At 41.2% G+C, this 21852-nt stretch overlaps 1 protein-coding gene across 4 annotated transcripts in view; it reads left to right on the top strand.

The window, feature by feature from the left end:
• The window catches only part of DCC (DCC netrin 1 receptor), a 1101219-nt gene that overhangs the window by 821884 nt on the left and 257483 nt on the right, over positions 1 to 21852 (top strand). The window lies entirely within an intron of this gene.

Below are 21852 nucleotides of genomic sequence, written 5' to 3'. Positions count from 1 at the left end.
AGGCAGAGTGTTCAAGTAATCAGACAGTATATTTTGAGGGAGCAGTAGTAATGGTTTTCTTGCTGTCTAGATCCAATGCTTTGACTGATTCCCTCTCTTAAGTAACAGGGCTTTGTATGCCATGCAACCTGTACAGGGGTCCTGAAGTTATCCTGCACCCAGTGCATAGAGAACAGATTCTGAATCACAGAGTTTGAAGAGACCACAAGGGTCACACAGTCTTACAGAGCAAACCCTTATTTTATGACAGAAGTTATATTTTGGCTTATAAATAGTATCTTCAACACAGAAAAAACTGTATCTTCTCTAGCACAGAATATGCTGCTATCTTTGCAACTACAACCATAATGCTGAACCTGTGATGAACTCAAAATTACCTTCAAACCCTAGTTTTTCTTGGAGTGGAAAGGAAATTTGTTCTAATTATTCATGGATTCCTTTAAGGGGAAACAACGTGAAACATTACACACCTATCTCTGTGTTTTCATTCACAACCTACTTTACTGAATGGGAGTATTTACACTGTAGAATGAATGAAGTTTGATACCACGTAGACTATCATGGTTCAGTGCCATGGGATTGTGGAAGTTATAGTTTTACAAAGTCTTTTAGGCTTCCCTGCCAAATAATTGTAGTGCCTCTCTAAACTACAAATCCTTGGATTCGATAGCACTGAATCATGGCAGTTAAAGTGAGGTCAAACTGCATTCATTTTACAGTGTAGATCAGGTATGGGCAAACCCAGGGCCAAGGGCCAGATGCGGCCCCTTGGGCTCTCTTCTCAGGTCCGCCTCTCTCTCATCATCCTATCCTTCCTTCCTTTTCTCTTTCCCTTCCTCCTTCCCTCTCTCTCTTCCTTACCTCCCTTTCTCTTTCCATCCTTCCTTCCCTTCTACCCTTTCATCTTTCCATCCCTCTTTCCTTCCTCCTTCCCTCTCTCCCTTTTTCCTTCCTTCCCTTTTGTCTTTTCTTCTTTTTCTCTTTTCTCATTCCCTCCCTCCATTCCCTTCCAGCCTCACTTCCATACTTCTCTTCCTCCCTCCCTCCCCTTCCTTCTTTCCTTCCTTTTCCTTCCACCTTTCCTCCTAGCTGGGAGAAGAGAAGTTAGAGAGGGAACATGAGAACCATGATTCAAGATTTCAATTGGTGTCCCTTTGAGGAGGAGGGGGAAAGATGACTTTCTGCTGCTCTAGAGACCAGGGCACAAGGGAGCAATTGTTTCAAATGGCAGGGAAAGAGATTTGACTGAAAGGGTTAGGAAGAACTTCTTAAGAATAAGAGCTGTTGGAGAGTGGCATATGCTGCCTTGGAGCATGGAGGCTTTTCAGCAGATGCTGTCTATTGGGAGTGCTTTGATTGTTCCTTCTTGCATGGCAAGGGATTGGACTGGATGGCATTTGAGGTCTCTTCCAGCTCTAGAATTCTATATCAGGATTAGGCAAATACAGGGTCTAATTGATACACTGTATGTCTCCCATCCACCATTTCATCCTGACAAATGCTAACCCTTTTGGGGTTCCAAACGTTTCCTGTCTTTCCTTCACTTTCTGCCTCTGAAAGAGAAGAGGAAGGGGAGGAAAGGGCAGGGAGAGGTCTTAGGGAGAACCCCCTCCCTCCTGACCCATGTACCCCGCTCTGGCCCACCATGCAGCTCCCAAGTTAGAAAGTTAGCCCATGCCTGTTATTGATGAACCCTGTGTTGGGAGATCCATTTTTCCTGGGGGAAAAGATAGAAGTGAATATTCAGTTATCTACTCAGCACTATTATGGGTCAATAAATGCACTTTATCATAACAAATGATTTCTGAAACTGAACAAATAATTGCTCTTAATTCTGTCATGTAACTACTTTTTATTAGCTATTTATCCTTCCTCATTTGTTTCATTGGGTATCCTAGATCCTATACTTATTTGTAATAAAAAAAGAGGGCAGTTGGAAAGGCATGATATACTTTTTTCATGGCATAGGCCAAAGAGAAAACAGGATTAAGAAAACCACCCTGCTTTGCTAGAACTCAGGAAGTTATTAATTGCCTCCAAACAAGACTTCACAAGGCAGTTGCTGACTCCAAGAAAGGCTCCTTCCGATGCTTTTAATGAGGCATTGCTCTTGTAGCATACTTGAAGTTGCAATCTGGAATTTATAAGATAATAGCTGCTTCTGACATAGACATCAAAGGATGTCGTGTCACCCCTAAAGAAGCTCATTTGTGTTCCAGAAGACACAAAGAGATATCCCCCTTAAGAAAATGTGATGTTTCTCCTCTCGGAGCAAGTAATGACACTCATTAATTGCCTTCTGTACTTTCTGGATCTTAAAGTAAGCCTCCACCTGAATAACTGGCTTAGTTATTCTAGCCCACATTTCACTCATAATTCAAATGCTATGTCTGGAGATCAGGAAGCTTGTGTTTAATTATACAGAAAGATTATCATGACAAATGTGTCACTTGAGAGAAAAACCGTATGTATGTATGTATGTATGTAAGTAAGTAAGTCCATATTTCTGTATGTATGGTACTTTCCCCTCAACTCAAGTATATACATGACCCCACTTCCCTATCTTTGTCCTTGGAACAACCTTGCAAAATAGGTTAGGGAGAGAGATATTGACTGATTTAAGTTAACACAGAGAGCTTTCAGTCTGAGTAAATACTGAATGTGGATTTCACCAGTTCTACCCACTATAACCACACTATTTTTAGATGTTAATTCTGCACCCATTTGACATCAGAAAAGCTTTGCCCTTCTCAGAAAACCAAGGATGCATCTACACTATAGAATCAATGTGGTTTGACACTACTTTAGATTCCATGGTTCAGTGATATGCCTTTACCCTTTTTGAGTTGCAAAATATTCTAATGGAGGGAACAGATGGGATCAACAAAATCAAGACTGACTTTTGTCTACTTTCCTAGTGAGATTGTAGTGTGATGTAACTGTTGAGGTGCTATATTAGGACTAAAGAGGGGACTTCCGGTCGGCGGTAATGGCGGCAGGACGCAGGTAGCTCGAGCTCCAGGTCGTCTGCTTGCAACTCATAGTGTGTTGCTGGGTTGAGCTAGTCTCCCCTCCCTCTGTGGATGGATACAGAGGGGTACGCTAGAACCCGGTGGGTCCCAGTTAGGGACTGTGGGTGTGCGAGCGACCACATGAGAAACGGACCACAGGGTCCGTACTAACTGCCAAACGCCAACCACCGCTCTATCACTAAAGAAACTGAGAAGAAAGAAAGAAACCCGGGGCGAAGGCCCCAAAGGGAGGACGTTTGTTTCACTGTCGGACAGGAAAGGGGCAACCCGAAGGTCTGAAAGAATAGAACGAGAGGAGGACGCAAGCAAGCAACAAAGAAACAGCCTGAGCGGCTGCGACCGCTACAACACAGAGATGCGGCAGAAATGGCTTGCGAAGAGCAGCGCTCGAGATTCTGAGGGTGGGGGAAAGAGAGGAATGTGCTCAGAAATTTGAGCCATCTCTACCAGTTTATTCCTTCTCTTTTGACCCTTCCGAACTTAAGTATCATAACAGTAACAGAACAGAAACAGAATTAGAAATATAACAACAGAACAATTTAGCCTGTAATTTAGCCTGCAATTTGGACATTTGGAAATTAAAGACCTTAGAGATACCAGAGACGGACCTGACCAAGTCCGGAACAGCCGAGTAACATCTAACCAAATATTTGGACTAACCAGTTGAACAATTAAGGAATACGGGAGTAATCAAGGAAACCTTGGAAAACAAAACCTTGAGGGACCTTGAAGGACCTTGAAGAGACGCGGAAACGCGGAGCCGCCACACGGAGGAGGTAGCCACACGAGGAGACCCCCCGAACCCTCCTCGACCCGCGAGGAGACCAACAGAGGCCCTTGCAGGAGGAGGGAGGCAGGAGGGGAGGAGTTAAGGAGGAGCCAAGCGCCAACGGAGCCAAGGGCGGAAAAAGGAAGAAGGAAGAAGGATCGAGGCAGCGGAAGCCTCGCAGAGACACGAGCCACGCAGCTACGCAGGGACGTATGACGCAAGACGTAACCGTTGCGGCGCAATCGACGCAGGGTAGCGTAAGCGACGTAAGCGCAGGATATAGGGAAAGAAACAGGAAGAAGGGCACCAAATAGAAAGACAGAAAGCGGGAAGCCAGGTAGAAGGGCAACCGGAATCGACGAAAACCCTGCCAAGACTCAGCCGAGGACGCAAGAAGGGAGACAGAAGGACCAGCGGAACGGGAAGAGACACCAAGGAAGAGCGGCAAGCGGCAAGTGGTTTTAAACTGACTGACTCTCTAATTGAATATTATTATTATTATTGAATAATATCATAACAATATCATAAGGGGACAAGAAGTGACAATTTTGGGAAAGAGCAGAAAAGGAGGGGGGCTGGAGGGTTTGGGCCTGAGTTGGAAGGTCTGAAAAGTTAGATAAAGCAGATGAAAAGATATGAGTACATAGAGCCCAAAGAGGACAAGAGGACAAGAAGATAGGAATAAGACGCACGGGAATAGGAAAGAAAAGAAAAGGCGGGCTAAAGAGACATTAGGACCCCCCCCCCCCCCAGGGTGTAAAGCTCTAAGGAGGGCAGAATATACCATAAGTGATTAGGACAAATGACAACAAGGAGGAGTGGTTATCCACCCCGGCACTCAATAGAGTAAGTAAAGAAGAAGAGAGTGGGGGAAGAAAGGAAGAAAGAGGGAGGTGACGGAAAGTATTAAATAACTAAAAGCTAAAAGCTAAAAGGAAAGTATAGATATTTGTAAATCAAAAAATGACCTCACAAAAAGCAAAAATGGAGAAAGAAATAAAAGAATTTAAAGACTTAAAAAGTACAGGAAGAAGGGGTTCGGGTCAGGAAGAGGTAAATATGAAAGATATATGGAAAGAGCTACAGAAAATTACAGAGAAAATAACGGAAAATCAAGAAGCAAACCAAAAAGAACTAAAGACAATAACAGAGAGACAATTAAAACATCAAACACAATTGGATATGATAAGGAAAGAACTTAAAGAAGATATTGGCCAAATGAAAAAAGAATTAGTGGAAGCCTGCAGTGAAATCAAAGCCCTAAAAATAGAAAATAACACCCTAGGGAAAGCACAAAAAAAAATTCAAAGTAACATAAAAGCCATATCCAGCCAAAACGAAAAACTGGAAAAGGAAATTGAGAGAATACAGCAAAATGAGTTAGAAAACCTTCTTAGATTCAGAAATCTACAAGAAGAAACAGAAGAAGACATAAGATCAAAAATGACCAGTATCCTGGCGAAACTACTAAACATACAAGAAGAGACGATGGGGAAAGAAGTGGACCGAATCTATAGGGTTCAGTCCAGCTATGCCAAACAAAACAAACTAGCCAGGGACACAATAGTGTGCTTTACCCGTAAATGCACAAGAGATGAGGTCTTGAGGCAGGCAAACAAGACCCCAATAATACTAGAAGGGAAGAAAATCATTGTACTAAAGGAAATCCCACAATCAATACTGAACCGCAGAAAGAAATACCTATTCCTGACCCAAGAGCTAACAAAATCAAAGATAAGATTTAGATGGGAGAGAATAGAAGGCCTGATGGTCACCTATAAGGAGAGAAAACACTGGATCAAAAGTGAGGATCAAGCTAAAGAATTTTACGATAGGATCAGGAAGGAACAAGGTGGGGAACCCCAAGAAATCCTAGAAAAGAAAGGCAAAGCAAACAAAAGAGCAAGACCACCATCCACGGACGACGAGGAACACAGACCGACTCACACAATAGTACATGGGGAAGGTAGAGAGGTAGGAGAACTTGAGGAGGAGGACAGAGATATAGATAACAATAATGATGATGTATAACCAAGATTTAAAAATATATTCTTTAAATGTAAATGGCCTCAACTGTCCCAATAAAAGAAGGAAAATTTTTTATCAAATAAATAAAGAAAAATGCCAAATAGTAGCCTTACAAGAGACTCATATCTCGCACAAACACGTAGCGCTTCTAGTTCAGAAAAAAATGGGTAAAGAATATTATTAATCGCACGAGACTAAAACAAGGGGGGTAGTATTATACGTCAAGGGGGAAATTGCAGCAGAACTCACATTTAAAGATAAGGAAGGAAGAGTCGTCGCAATAAAGATAGACATAGAGGGGAAAAAAACACTGATCTGCAACATTTACGCCCCTAACGGGCCTAAAACTAAATTTATAGAATACCTAAAAGAAAACATCCAAAAAACTGAACATGACAATCTAATAATTGTGGGGGACTACAATGGTGTTCTGGATAAAGAACTAGATAAGAACATAACCAAAAGCAAGAGCAAAAGAACACACAACCCTCTTCTCCCCAAAACCTTCCAAAACTTTAAAACAGAATTTGACCTCCAAGACGCTTGGAGATATTGCTACCCAAAAGACAAGGAATATACATATTACTCTGCACGCCATAAAACATGGAGCAGAATCGACATGATCTGGCTCTCAAATACATTATCCACAAAAATACAAAAGATTAAAATCATGGCAAGAGACATTTCGGATCATTGCCCAATAATATTAGTACTATCCCAAAAACCAGGCCACAGAAGGTGGCGACTTAATGAAAATTTGTTAAAAACTGAGGAAGATATTAACATGAACAAAGAACTGATAAAAAATTTCTTCGCGATCAATGATACAGAGGACGTTACCCCACAAATAATATGGGACACAATGAAGGCGGTTATGCGAGGCAACCTAATAAAGCAAAATGCTTTCAGAAATAAACAAAGAAACAGAGAATTAAAGGAAATTGAACACCAGATAGAAGAAAATGAAAAGGAGCTTAAGGAAAACCCGAAGAACCAATCTCCCCTAAAAAAATTGAAAATACTGAAAAGTAGAAAACACCAACTGGAATTGGAAGAAATTGCCAAAAAATACAAATACATCAGACAAAAAGAATTCGAAGATGCAAACAAACCGGGAAAATGGATGGCCAGGATGATAAGGAAAAAGAAACAGAATCGTTGTATAACAAAAATTAAAAAAGGAGAAACCTACCTTACAACGGATAAGGAAATTCAAGAAGAATTTAAAAAATACTATGAACAAACATACACGAAGGAAGATATACCTGAAGAAAAAATCACCCAGTACATATCCAGACTAAAACTAGAAAAAATAACTGAAACTCAAAGAGAGCATCTTAACAGAGAAATAACATCACAGGAAATATGGGATGCAATTGCAAGCCTAAATTCAAGCAAGGCACCAGGCCCAGATGGGTATTCCGCAGCCTTCTACAAAACAATGAAAGAAGAACTCACTCCCTTTCTAAGAAAAATAATGAATCTAGCACTGCAAGAGGGCAAAATACCAGATACATGGAAAGAAGCGGACATAGTATTAATCGGCAAAGAAAACTCGGACCTACAAGAAATGAACAACTATAGACCAATTTCTCTACTAAATACCGATTATAAAATCTACACAAACATCTTAGCTAAAAGACTCAAAAGTTTCTTAAAGGACTGGATTGGGGACAATCAAGCAGGATTTTTACCACAAAGAGGAGTAAAGGATAACATAAGATCAATTAGAATCATAGAATCATAGAATCATAGAATCATAGAGTTGGAAGAGACCTCATGGGCCATCCAGTCCAACCCCCTGCCAAGAAGCAGGAATATTGCATTCAAATCACCCCTGACAAATGGCCATCCAGCCTCTGCTTAAAAGCTTCCAAAGAAGGAGCCTCCACCACACTCCGGGGCAGAGAGTTCCACTGCTGAACGGCTCTCACAGTCAGGAAGTTCTTCCTAATGTTCAGATGGAATCTCCTCTCTTGTAGTTTGAAGCCATTGTTCCGCGTCCTAGTCTCCAAGGAAGCAGAAAACAAGCTTGCTCCCTCCTCCCTGTGGCTTCCTCTCACATATTTATACATGGCTATCATATCTCCTCTCAGCCTTCTCTTCTTCAGGCTAAACATGCCCAGTTCCCTAAGCCGCTCCTCATAGGGCTTGTTCTCCAGACCCTTGATCATTTTAGTCGCCCTCCTCTGGACACTTTCCAGCTTGTCAACATCTCTCTTGAATTGTGGTGCCCAGAATTGGACACAATATTCCAGATGTGGTCTAATTATAAACACCATAGAATATTATGATATAAACATCCAGAAAGAAGTAGCCTGGCTCTCCTTAGATGCGGAGAAAGCCTTCGATAGGCTACACTGGAACTTCTTCAAGACAATATTACAAGAGCTAGATATAGGTTTCTCCTTCCAAAACGCAATCCAGGCAATATATACAGAACAAACAGCAAGATTACAAATTAACAACCAAAGGACTGAAAGATTTTCCATCACCAAGGGCTCCAGACAGGGATGCCCTCTCTCCCCACTCCTGTTTATTCTATCATTAGAAACTCTATTGAGATCGATAAGGGGGGACAAAGAACTTATAGGTCTGAAGGTTGCAAACCAAGAGTACAAGACAAAGGCGTTTGCAGATGACGTCATCTGCATAATAGAGGAACCCATCAAGAATGTGCAAAAATGGCTAAACAAAATAGAAGAGTTCGGAGCAGTGGCGGGCTTCAAACTAAACAAGAACAAAACAACGATTCTAACAAAGAACATGTCCAGGCGTAAACAAGAAGAGTTGAGTAAAATCACCGGATTTAAAATCTGCAACAAAATCAAATACCTTGGCATCTGGCTAACAGCCAAAAATTCACAGCTATTTAAAAATAACTATGAAATAGTATGGTCCAAAATAAAGAAAGATTTAGTAAATTGGAAACACTTAAAGCTCTCCCTGTTAGGGAGAATATCCCTAATAAAAATGAGTGTCCTACCTAGGTTCCTGTACTTATTCCAAAATCTACCCATCATAAGGAACGTAAGAGTCTTCGCACAATGGAATAAGGAAATTAGAAAATTCCTATGGAACGGAAAGAAACCAAGAATAAAACATAAGATCATGGTGGACAAAATAGATAGAGGGGGTTTTGGACTCCCAGACCTCAGAACCTACTTCGAAGCATGCGCACTGGCATGGATTAGGGAATGGGCCCTACTGAAGAATGAAAGAACATTAACACTGGAGGGCTTCAACCTGAGAGTAGGTTGGCACTACTATATGTGGTACGGGAAATCCAATGTGGAAAAAAATTTCAGAAACCATTTCGTAAGATCAGCGTTGCTAAAGGTCTGGGACAAATACAAAAAATACTTCCATACGAAAACACCATTATGGCTCTCGCCGATTGAAGCCAAACAAAGAAGACTTCTAGGTTGGAACAAATGGCCGAGATATAAAGATTTACTCGAGAAAAACAACACTAACAATACCTGGTCCCTGAAATCCCAGGAAAGCATATCAAAAGACTTCAACAATCTCACTTGGCTACAATACTACCAGATAGGAGAGAGTTTCAAACAGGACCAAAGAAATGGATTCGAAGAAAAGGAAACTACATGGGACAAAGTTTTAAAATTAGACAAAAAAATCATAGCCAAAACCTACAACCAACTGTTGGAATGGGGCACAGAGACGGAAGAGGTCAAGCATTGTATGATACTATGGGCAAGAAACCTAGGAAGGCAGATAAAATTACAAGAGTGGCAATGTATTTGGAAGAAGAAACTAAGGTACACCTACTCGATTACACTTAAGGAAAACTGGCTTAAAACTTTCCATAGGTGGTACCTAACACCATCCAAGCTGAGTCTGATGTACAAGAACTACCAGAATACGTGCTGGAAATGTAAAAAGTCGACGGGCACCTATTTCCACCAGTGGTGGTCCTGTCCAATCTCACAGAAATTCTGGAAAAACATACAAGAAGAGTCCCAGAAAATTCTAAAAAAGAACATCCCGTGCAAGCCTGATCACTTCCTATTAGGACTCATCGACGAAAACCTAAAGCTGGACAGCAATGAAGATATCATCTTTACGTACATAACAACAGCGGCGCGCATGGTCTTCGCGAAAAAATGGAAAGAAGAACATATCCCAACAGTGGAACAATGGCTTGACAAACTAATAGACATTAGAGATATGGATAGATTAACCTATCACTTAAAATGTATCTCTGGTAAACCAATGAAGCAAACGGATTGGTCAGAAGTAGACGAATATGTAAAGATGAGAGCTGAAGGGAGCCCTGCTCAGGGAACATAAAGAAAATAATGATCCAAAAATCATTCAATATACAAATAATTAGGCCAAAGAATCTATATCTCGAAACCGAGGAAAAATAGACCAGTCAACACTATATGTAATTATTCTGACAGGAAACAAATTGGAAGTCTTTTTAACTTGTATGTATCTACACTTTGTGCTTTGTCTGACACTTGTCTTGTATGAATGGAGGTAGATGTGGGGGGGGGGGATATGCGTGTTGAGGGGGGGAATTAGATATGTGTTGTGGAGCGGAAGGGAGGAGAAGGGATCTCCGGCCCCTCCTCACTTTGTGGAGGTATCAGTTCCAATGTTGGTATAACATACCTATCGATACGGGAGATTTATATGTCTATTTTGTCTATAAATTTTTTAAAACCCAATAAAGATTATTTAAAAAAAAAAAAAAGGACTAAAGAGATCCAGTATCAAATTCATGCTCAGCCACAAAGCTTTCAATGAATGGCCTATGGCTCCATCAACTAATTCTAGCTTCATCTACACCAAATTAATGTAGTTTGGCATGTTAACTGTCATGCCTTAATGCTATGAAATTATGGGAGGTATAGACTTACAAGGTATTTACCTTTTCTGCCAAAGAGTGCTAGCGAGTCATCTGGAGAATCGGCAGTTCCTGCATATGGTGGAAGGTGCTCAAAAATTGGTGCGGACACATTCCCACCATATGTGGTGACTGTATGAAAGCAGCAAAGGCAATGTTGTACAAGTAGAAGTACGGTAGAGGAAAATCTACTCAGTAGGATTCATGGAAAGAAGTGACTTAATGTGGCCCCGATGATGAGGTGAGGGGGCACCTCACTGGGAAGGTGTAAGTGAAGGGCAGAAGAAAAACAGTTTGATTTGTTTTCTATGTGACAGTCCTTCTGATTTTTAAAGGTGGCTGTCATGTCACCTCTTAGACATCTCTGCTTCAAACTTCTCTGTTTTCTAAGTTGTTTCTTGTGAGGCTTGGCTCCATGCCTTTATCATGGAAAACATCCACACTGCAGAATTATAACACTTTGACACCACTTTACCTGCTATGGCTCCATCCTATGGCTTGACATGCCTTCCTCTTGGCATGTTTCTCTCTTTTGCCCTCCATTCGCCCTCCCTCCAGCTGGAGTGCTCACGGGCCAGAGCTTCCCAGTTCTCAGTGTCTCAGTGTGGTGTGGATACCACCATAGTTGCCCTAATTTGGACACATTTCGAATACTTCTTGAACAGTGGTGTTTTAATGTGTTATTGCATGCATAAAGATCTCGATATGCAATTCCACATATCTTGTTATGAGCTGGATACAATCATTGTGCATTGTCCTCAAAATCACCCTTCATATATAGTACAAATTATATATATGTATGTGTTTGTGTAACATAACACCAAACCATTGTATCTTCTTGTCCTTGACTAAAAGATTCTCGCTGGCATATGGGAATATGCATTTGCATGCTTTTAAAAAATCCAATTGATCTACTTTTTAATGAGAGTTGGAGCAATGCTATTTCTCAGAGAATATTATGTATTTTTGTGTGCAAAACCAAACTCTAAGTGAAAATACATAAGGATACCTTGTTTGACCTCTTTTTCATCTGGAAGTGATGGGGGATATACACATCTTACATCTGATTTATTTACGAGTGGCAAAGACAATCAATCAAAAAGCTTCTTACATAATTCTTTTCCCATTGCACAGCAACATATTTGGGCTTGCTGAGCATACATTTGTAGACACAGCAACAACACTGCAGTGGGGCACTTATCTCTTAAAACTAGGTTTAAAAAATAGAATAAAAAAGAATGAGAGGAAAAAATCTTCATATATCGAAATGTTGCAAAAAGGATGCAGTCACAGAAGCTGCTCTTGTGGTAATGAAGAAATATTCTCAATTTACATTCTGAATCTTGACAACAGTTTCTCCTGGGTACCAAGAGTCCTTCAGACTTTCACTAAACTTATTTTACTTGATTTAAATGTCTGGATCTCTTCTTTCTGTAGTTTAGGGCAGAATATTTATTGTCCTGAATTATTCATAATGGTCACAGGCATGTCCCTTACTTTATAGGAAAAGGGAGAATTTGGAAAACTTGCTTTTTTCAGGTACTAAGTTCAAGACTGTCCCAGCCAGCATGGCCAATGTCTGGATTTTGAGGGTCTAAGCTATGGCCTAGACCCTCAAAATTGTTACATAATGAGATGAAACATCTGAACTTTGCTCCCTAGACATTCAGTGTATGAAGAAAAAGAAGCCACTTTCTCGTGGGTCATTTTGATCAAATGTGTGTGCTCAGTAGCGATACGTTTTACAGACTGTTACAGTTGGCTCTACAGGGCTACAGATTCTGTATCCACAGATTCAATTGTCCATGACTTGAAAGTATCTTCACACACACACCAAATCCAACACACAACCCTTGATTTTGCCATTTTCTACAAGGGACAGTATTTTACTGTGCTGTTCTATTGTATATGATGAGATTTGAGCATCCACTGATTCTGGTATCCATAAAAATGTGTGTATTCTGGAACCGAAGTCCCACAAATACCAATGGCCAGCTGTCAACAAACACACATACGCACACACACACACACATAGGGAAGAAGAGAGCAAAGAAGGAAAGGAGAGAAAGATTATGTGTATTAGACCACATCATTCATCTTATGTATTTATTTTCTGCATTATCATATGCGTTGTGTAGTTTGACATGGATTCCTTGGAGAAAGGGTATATACCCTTTCTCCAAGGAATCCATGTCAAACTACCCAACAAATCTGGGAAGTGCCTCTACACTGTAGAATTAATGCAGTTTGGTACTACTTTAACAGTCATAGCTCTATCATATGGGATCCCGGGCTCTGTAGTTTAGTGGAGTACCAGTACTCTTTGGCATAGAAGAAGACCTTTCAAAACAACAATCTCCAGGATTCAAGAGCATTGAGCCAAGGGAGTTAAAGTGGTGTCATGATACATTAACTCTACAGTGTAGATGCACCCTTAGAGATGTATAAATATCTGAACATTTCCTTATACTAGATGAGAAAGGTTTTGTCTACAGATTGAGAGACACTATAGGGTCCCCTGGTGGTGCAGCGGGTTAAACTACTGAGCTGCTGAACTTGCTGACCGAAAGTTTGTTAGTTTGGGGAGCAGGGTGAGCTTCTGCTGTTAGGCCCAATTTCTGCCAACCTAACAGTTCAAAAACATGGAAATGTGAGTAGATCAATGGGTATCGCCTTGGTGGGAAGGTAACGGTGCTCCATGCAGTCATGCTGGCCACATGACATTGGAGGTGTCTACGGACAACATCAGCTGTTCAAATTAGAAAAGGAGATGAGCACCACTCTTTAGAGTCAGACTCCACCAGATTTAATGTCAGGTGAAACCTTTATCTTTACTATTGAGAAGGTGAATTGATGCAGGATTTTCTGTAAAGCATCCTTGAGTGTTATTAGTTTTCTCACAAAAAGACTGAGATTGTTTTTAAAAAGGAAATCACTGAATAAAACAAAATAAAACAATTGAATTATACAAAAAAAACACAATTCTTTTTGGACATGCATAGGAGAGTGAAATGAGTGAAGATTTAAAACTCTAGTGTACACATTGACAGGCTGTAACAATCCAGGGTTTCAGGCAGGTATGGGGTATGGCAAGCAGGTGGGGACCATAGAAAACAAGGAGACCAGTCCGTCTTAGCTTTTATTGGACCATCATAATTCCATTTCTTCTTCTTCTTCTTCTTCTTCTTCTTCTTCTTCTTCTTCTTCTTCTTCTTCTTCTTCTTCTTTGAAAAAGCCAGAATTATCTGTATTTGCTTCTCCTCAGTTCAACCTCAGGGGGGGGGGGGGGAGGAGGTTAGGTTATCAAATTCAGCTTTGAGAAAATAGAATGGCACATTTCCCTTCAAGCTTGTTGAAAATTAGCCGAAGCCAGTGTTTTTATCACACTTTCTGACAGTACTGGAAATAGTTTTGATGACGGAGCAAGGGATAGCAGGGAAAGGATAGGCTTTTGATGCAGTAGCTTGGCAAGATTATTCGCCTTTGCGGAAGCATAGTTTGGCATGCTACCAGGTGATTGTACCAAATTGAGTATGTTATCTTTGAGGGGAAGTTTATATATGAAATCCTTCATGTACCCTTTCCACTACATACTACCTTCAGATAAGCCATAGACAGCCAAAGAAAAAGGTTGTCCTAGATCCAAATTCTTCTGAAAATATTGATTCTTTTGACGGATGAAATTTTCATTTAAGGCACTCATATGCAAGGTGATGATGGTGTTCTTCTTCCTCTTCCTCCTCCCATACTCCACTTCTCCAAAGACTAGATATTAATTAGAAAAGGATCTCAGTGTATTGTGGAAACATTTCAGAATTATTTCCATTCTAATTCAACGTAGCATTTTGAAAAGAACTCACGTTGGAAATTGAGCTGCTAATTAAAATTACCTGCTAACTTCATTGCAAGTAGCTCTGATTTCTATGCATATGAACTATTGATTTATTCAGGAAAAAACCCAGACATATTCACATGGGATGAATCTTGTTCACTTCAGGAGGAAGCTGTGAAGCTTTTGCTCGGTTCTTTACAGACAAAGTCGCTTTGATCCGCTCTGGACTGGACACCATATTAACGGCAGTCTCTGAGGATGTAACACGAGCATCTGCTTGTCCGATTTTGATGGATTCATTTCAATTGGTTCAAACCGAGGATGTGGACAAGGTGCTTGGAGGAATGAGAGCTACCACATGCATCCTAGACCCCTGCCCATCCTGGCTTCTAAAGGAGGCCAGAGGGGGATTGGCCGAGTGGGTTAAGGTGGTGGTTAATGCCTCCCTTCGGGAAGGCATTTTTCCAGCCAGCTTAAAGCAAGCTGTGATAAAACCGCTGTTGAAGAAACCATCACTGGACCCCACTCAATTGGTAAACTATCGGCCTGTTTCCAATCTTCCCTTTTTGGGCAAAGTCATGGAACGTGTGGTGGCCTCACAACTCCAGGCATTCTTGGTAGACACGGATTATCTAGACCCGGCACAGTCTGGCTTTAGGCCGGGACATGGTACCGAGACAGCCTTGGTCGCCTTAGTGGATGATCTCCGTCGGGAGCTCGACAGGGGGAGTGTGTCCCTGTTGGTGCTACTCGACCTCTCAGCGGCCTTCGATACCGTCGACCACGGTATCCTTCTGGGACGCCTCGCGGGAATGGGTCTCGGAGGTACTGCTCTGCAGTGGCTCTGGTCATTCCTCGAGGGTCGGTCTCAGAAGGTGTCACTGGGGGACTCCTGTTCTACCCCACAACCTTTGTTTTGTGGGGTTCCTCAGGGTTCAATACTGTCCCCCATGTTGTTTAACATCTACATGAAGCCGCTGGGCGAGATCATCCGGAGTTTCGGGGTGCGGTGTCATCTGTACGCAGATGATGTCCAGCTCTGTCACTCCTTCCCACCCGCTACTAAGGAGGCTGTCGAGGTCCTGAACCGGTGCTTGGCCGCTGTGACGGTCTGGATGGGGGCGAACAAATTGAAATTGAATCCAGACAAGACAGAGGTACTCCTGGTCAGTCGCAGGGCCGAACAGGGTATAGGGTTACAGCCTGTGTTAGACGGGGTCGCACTCCCCCTGAAGACACAGGTTTGCAGTTTGGGTGTGATCCTGGACTCATCGCTGAGCCTGGATCCCCAGGTTTCGGCGGTGACCAGGGGAGCATTCGCACAGTTAAGACTCGTGCGCCAACTGCGACCGTACCTTGGGAAGTCTGACTTGGCCACGGTAGTCCACGCTCTGGTTACATCCCGTCTTGACTACTGCAACGCTCTCTACGTGGGGTTGCCTTTGAAGACGGCCCGGAAGCTCCAATTAGTCCAACGGGCGGCAGCCATGGTATTAACAGGAGCAGGGCGCAGGGAGCATACAACTCCTCTGCTGTACCAGCTCCACTGGCTACCGATTAGCTACCGAGCCCAATTCAAAGTGCTGGCTTTGACCTTTAAAGCCCTAAACAGTTCTGGCCCTACATACCTATCCGAACGTATCTCGGCCTATCAGCCCACCAGGACCCTAAGATCTTCAGGAGAAGCCCTTCTCTCCATCCCGCCTGCTTCACAAGTGCGGCTTGCGGGAACGAGAGATAGGGCCTTTTCTGTGGTGGCCCCCCGGCTTTGGAATGCCCTCCCTACTGAAATAAGATCAGCCACCTCGCTAATGGCATTTCGGAAAAAACTGAAAACTTGGATGTTCGAGCAAGTTTTCAACTAATTCCGATGTGATGATGTTTTGATCATGGACTAGCAATCAAGGATAACGAATTGGATTACGACTTTAACTATGAGATGTTCCGGTCTGTATTGGTGGCCCAATACTATGTATGTATATGTATGTATTTTTATATTTTATTTTATATTTTTAAAGTGAATATTGTATTTTTAAATATGTTGTAAACCGCAATGAGTCGCCGCACAGGCTGAGATATTAGCGGTATACAAGTGTACTAAATAAATAAATAAATAAATATTTCTGAGTAGACACAGATAATTTTTTTTGTTTTGATGTGAGCAACCAATTCAAAAAGTCCCAGCGTCCAAAATATAAACAGTAACAAAATGTGGGATGAAGGAATTCATAGATCCACGAGCTTAAATTCCAAACATCAAGCCAAACCAATTTTGTTTGTACCTCAAAAGGCTTGGGTGTGGATCATCTTGAAGTAGGACACCATCTTATGTCATTTGCTCTATAAAATTTTCAATGTCTTTGATAACAGCTTTGCTGTTCTGTACCTTCAAGTTGTTTTCAATTTATGGTAACCCTAAGAGTGTATGACTTTTCCAAGGTGCGTGCTCATTGATAAGTGTGGATTTGTACCCTGTTCTCCAGAATTATAGTTCATTGCTCAAGCCATTATTCCATGCTGGCTGCATTGATCACAGCCTTTTTATTCGTAAAAGACATGGGGAAAATCTTCCCAGTTTAGGCTTATTGCAGTGCAGATGTTCCTGCCAATTTCTTGAATCAATGTTAGACATAATCTACTTATGTCGGACAAAACAGAATGATAAGGTCGTAAATTGGCCTATATCAGTTCAAGTGTATAAATCTGAATATTCCCCTCTTTGTCTCTTTTTTAAAAAAAATCATGCAAATGAAAGGCTTTGTATGTGTGTGAGAGTGTACAATACTTTAGAAATGCTCCACTTAACATGGGCAGTCACATTCAATTCTCTATCAGTAAAATTTTGCAGTGTGGAAACAGCTTTAGTTTGCTGCTTTAATTTTCCATTGCTTTTAATTATATTAATTTTGGTGGCTTTTGGCCTAAAAAGTAACATCAAAGAAATATATGCTATATTCCTGAGATGGTTGAAATGTCATATGCATAATAGTTGTATTAACTAGGAATATAACAGTAATAATAAAAGCAGCAGCCACTTAAGAGATCTCTTTCACACCCCCACCTCCCTCACAAATGACTAACAAACCAAAATATAAGGATTCCATTGTATAATGTTTTGGTTTCCACCCTATCTAACTGTTGCCAGCCAAATTGTACTCTAAATAACAAGGCAGTTACATGATACAGAAAACCGAATTTTCTGTAATAGATAGATGAGGCTACACTTCTCAGATATTCCATTTTCTGTATTTTCTGTAATTACCACCTTGGGTATAGCCTGTTTTGCTTGAGGAGAAGGTAGAATCTGAAATGCTATGCTAAAATGTGTTAATATTTCTGTATACCACTTTAATAAATATATGTTCTAAGCAATTATATGCATCCTTCTGGGATCTGGAACAGACTAAAAAACATATGCAGAGAAGGAGGGAGATAGAGAACTCGTAAACATCACATTTTTGGATGGCAGAAGTCAAACAAAAATCTATTGAAAACACTCTAAAGAGAAGTAGAAGACAGAAAGTGCCTGACCTGGTATCTTCAGCATGCTAGAGCTAGGGTTGCCAACTCAGGATTGAACGAGAAACTGAAACCTAGAGAGAGGGGATCTCCATTGCCCCAAGGAAGAGGTTTGCTGCCTACTTGCTTGCTACTCTGACCTCCCTTGATGGGCTGCTAGTTGACCTAGACCACGCATGTCAAATGCATAGCCAGTGGGCCGAATCTGGCCCACCACATCATTTTATGTGACCCACAAGGCTTTCAGTGCTATTGTAACAGTCTTATACAGTCTTAAAATTACAGCTGGCCATTTGAAGGCAACCATAAGGCTGATGTGTCATTAGTACAGATGTTGAATAATAGCATAAGGCTATGACAGAACCCTGAGGCACCCCACTAGTCACTTCTTTCCATTGTTGAAGATGAACCATTGGTGAACACCCTTTGAATTTGGTTGCTTAGCCAATTAAAATCCACCTAACAGTAGTAATATTTTGCCACATTTTACTAGTTTGTTTTCAAGGTCTTGTGAAAGTCCCAATTGAAATCAAGATATGCTACATTCACAGCATTCCATGCATCTACCAAGCTTATAACTCTATCGAAAAAGAGATAGTATTAGTCTGACATGATTTGTTTTTGATACATCTATGTTGACTTTTGATGATCACAGCATTCTTTTCTAAGTGATTATGAACTGCCTCCTTAATGGTGTGATCCAGAATCTTCCCTGGTATTATTGTCAGGCTGACTGGATGGTAATTGTTTGGGTCCTCTTTTCCCTCTTCCAGTCTGCTGGGACTTCTGCTGTTCTCCAAAAATTCTCAAAGATCATTTCCAGTGGTTCTTAAATTACTTCTGCTAGTTCTTTCGATACTCTTGGATGTAGTTCATTATCTGGCCCTGTAGCCTTGAATTCATTTAGAGTAGCCCAGTATTCTTCGACTACCTCTTTACTTCTTTTGGGTTGCATATCCTGTTACTTTGTCCATGTTGTTCAGGTTGAACAATGATCTCCTTTTGAAAGAAGTCTGAGACATATTAGATTGAGCAGCTCTGCCTTTTCCCTATCCCCTGTTAGCATTTCACCACCTTCTCCTTTTTCTTCCTTTTTCTACTGACATAACCAAATAATCCCCTTTTTATTGTTTGTAATCTCTCTGGCAAGCTTGAGCTCATTTTGTTCTTTAGCCTTTCATATATTTTCTCTACATGTGTTGGTTATTTGTTTGGTGTACTGCTTATCCAGTTGCCTCAAAGTCTCCCTAGCTGAGTTGGTCTCAACAGTGATGATGGAGTTATCTCATCTTGCTCTCTGGAGAACTTCAACATCCACATGGAGATTGCTTTGCCAGGATCAGTTCAGGACTTCATTGTCCATCTTGACAACTATGGGACTGCCTCAAGTATTTTCTGTTGTCACTCATATTTCAGGACACACTCTGGACCTAGTTTTCTGTTCTGAGCAGGATTATGGTAATCTGGTCAGTCAAAAGACCGATCAGCAAATAGGAACTCTACTTGTGCTGAATAGGCTATATCCCCCCCCCCCCACCACCACCACCACCACCACCAAAAAAATCATTCCTTCAGCTTGGATGCTCTCCTGGACTCAGATCTGAGTCTGGACGAGCATTTGCACATCTGCATGAACATTTGCACAACTACAAGTATGAAAGCTGTGCCCATACTTTAAAATGTGATGTTTGTCAATGATGACACTTGATTACATCCCATTGGATTAATGTAGTGCACCATACCTGGGGCTGACTTTGGAAGGTTTTTGGCTACTACAGCAGATCCAGAATGGTGTAGGCAATGCTGACCAGGGCCAGTTATAGGGAGCATATAACTCCCTTGCAAAAATAGTACTGGTTACCACTTCATTCTTGGGCTCAGTTTAAAGTGTTGGTTACGACTTATGTAGCCCTGTACAGCTTAGACCCAGATAATTGGAAAGACTGTGACTCCCCATACAAACTTTTCAGAATCCTAAGATCTACAGGGGAAGGCTTTTTCTCAGCACCCCCATAAAAGACTGATCAATTTGGCACAATAATTTTGGCTTCCCTGTCTTAAAACCAGTCTCCTATTAAATTTTAATAAACTACCATGTTGCAAATCCATCCAAACCACAATATTGGCTGAACTACCTTGGCCTAGTTTCAGTGATTAATGCTGTTACAATCCGGATGAATATGGGACTCATCAAGGCACTTAAGCTGTTATGAATTGACTTTGATGGCACTATCAATTTATAATTACTGTAGTTAGGAACCTTTGGCTATCAGTGAACCACATATGTGCAATAGTATATGACCCAATACTTTTTATGCTTGAGAAAGGATCTGAATGTATTTTTCTCCAGCCTGTACCCACATTCCACTCACTGCACTTCCCTCAGCAGGGATAATTGATTGCAGGTGTCATCTATCTTAGCTAATAAAACAGTGAAATTTGCAAAGTTGTTATAAGGCAAATTATTTTCCAAAATAAATAGCTATCACATTCTCACACAGAGAGACATACATGCTTTAACCCAATTTGAAAGCCCATCGCTGCACTATCTTCATATAGAAGTATGATAGACCACTATATGAAGATAGAGGTCTATCTTTATTCATTGTAACTGTATTATGAAATAATACCAGTATACTGGGGAGGTGCATGATAGTATCAATGGAAGGCAATGAAGCAAATTGCTTCTTTTCATTAAATTTAGTACAACATTCATCCTTGAAGATTGAATTTCTTCTCCTAGAGAAAGTAATTCACAATACTGGAGTAATGAAGTGCTGTTGACTCTGTATAGCAGTGACTGAAGGAATATGACTGATTGCTAATCTATTTGGGTGCTCACATGTCCAAAACAAAATTTAGTTTAGTGGCTATTCCAAATCTTCAGCTGTGATGGGGAGGGAGGAAAGGGGGGGGGGGGAGAGAGAGATTGTGTTTTGATATCATAACCAAAAGAAATCATTGTTAATACTGCAAGGTCTTATATTCTGGTAGTGCATGGATCAAGCCGTCTTACATTCTTGTAGCTATGGTTTCCATTTCTGAAAATCAGGCTGAGGGGCTGAAGGGCATGGTCCTGTAGAAGAGAGGTTTCATTTGCAGAACAAGTCAGGAACAGTCATGGCTCAGTCAATGCTCTCTAAACATGAGCTCCAGACAGTTGAGGGACCCTCCAAAACACTGGACAAAGGATAGCACTGAGATAGAAAAGTTGGGATGAGCATTGGCAATCATCTTTGTCTCCCTTTCTACCAGTACAAGCATTCTGAGAGTGCATCTACACTGTGGGACTAATACAGTTTGACATCAATCTTACTGCCATGGCCTGATGCTATTGAATCACAGAAGTTGTAGTTTAGTGAGTCACCAGTATTCTTTGGCAGAGAAGGCTGCCAGAATGCTGCTTTGACTCCCATAATTCCATAGCATTGAGCGATGAAAGCTAAAGGGGTGTCAAACTGCATCCAAACTACAGTGTTGATCAGGCATGGGCTAACTTCAGCCCCCCAGATATTTAGGACTTCAACTCCCACAATTTCTAACAGCCAATAGGCTGTTAGGAATTGTGGAAGTTGAAGTCCAAAACACCTGGAGAGCCAAAGTTTGCCCATGAATGGTATAGATGTACTATTGTTGGGTATGATTGAAGTATCAGTTGAAACTTTAATTCTTAATTTATCTTTATCACTAACACCCCATCTGTGGCCTCTGTTAGCCTTCATGACAGAGCGACAGTGAATCCATCACATGTTTTAATTCAGCCTTTAAAGAAGCTATTGGTGGAGATGAACCATAT

Source organism: Anolis sagrei, chromosome 2 (genome assembly GCF_037176765.1).
Source record: "Anolis sagrei isolate rAnoSag1 chromosome 2, rAnoSag1.mat, whole genome shotgun sequence".
Lineage (NCBI taxonomy): Eukaryota > Metazoa > Chordata > Lepidosauria > Squamata > Dactyloidae > Anolis > Anolis sagrei.
The sequence above is the reverse complement of the archived record's forward strand: the minus strand, read 5'-3'. Positions and strand labels throughout refer to the sequence as shown.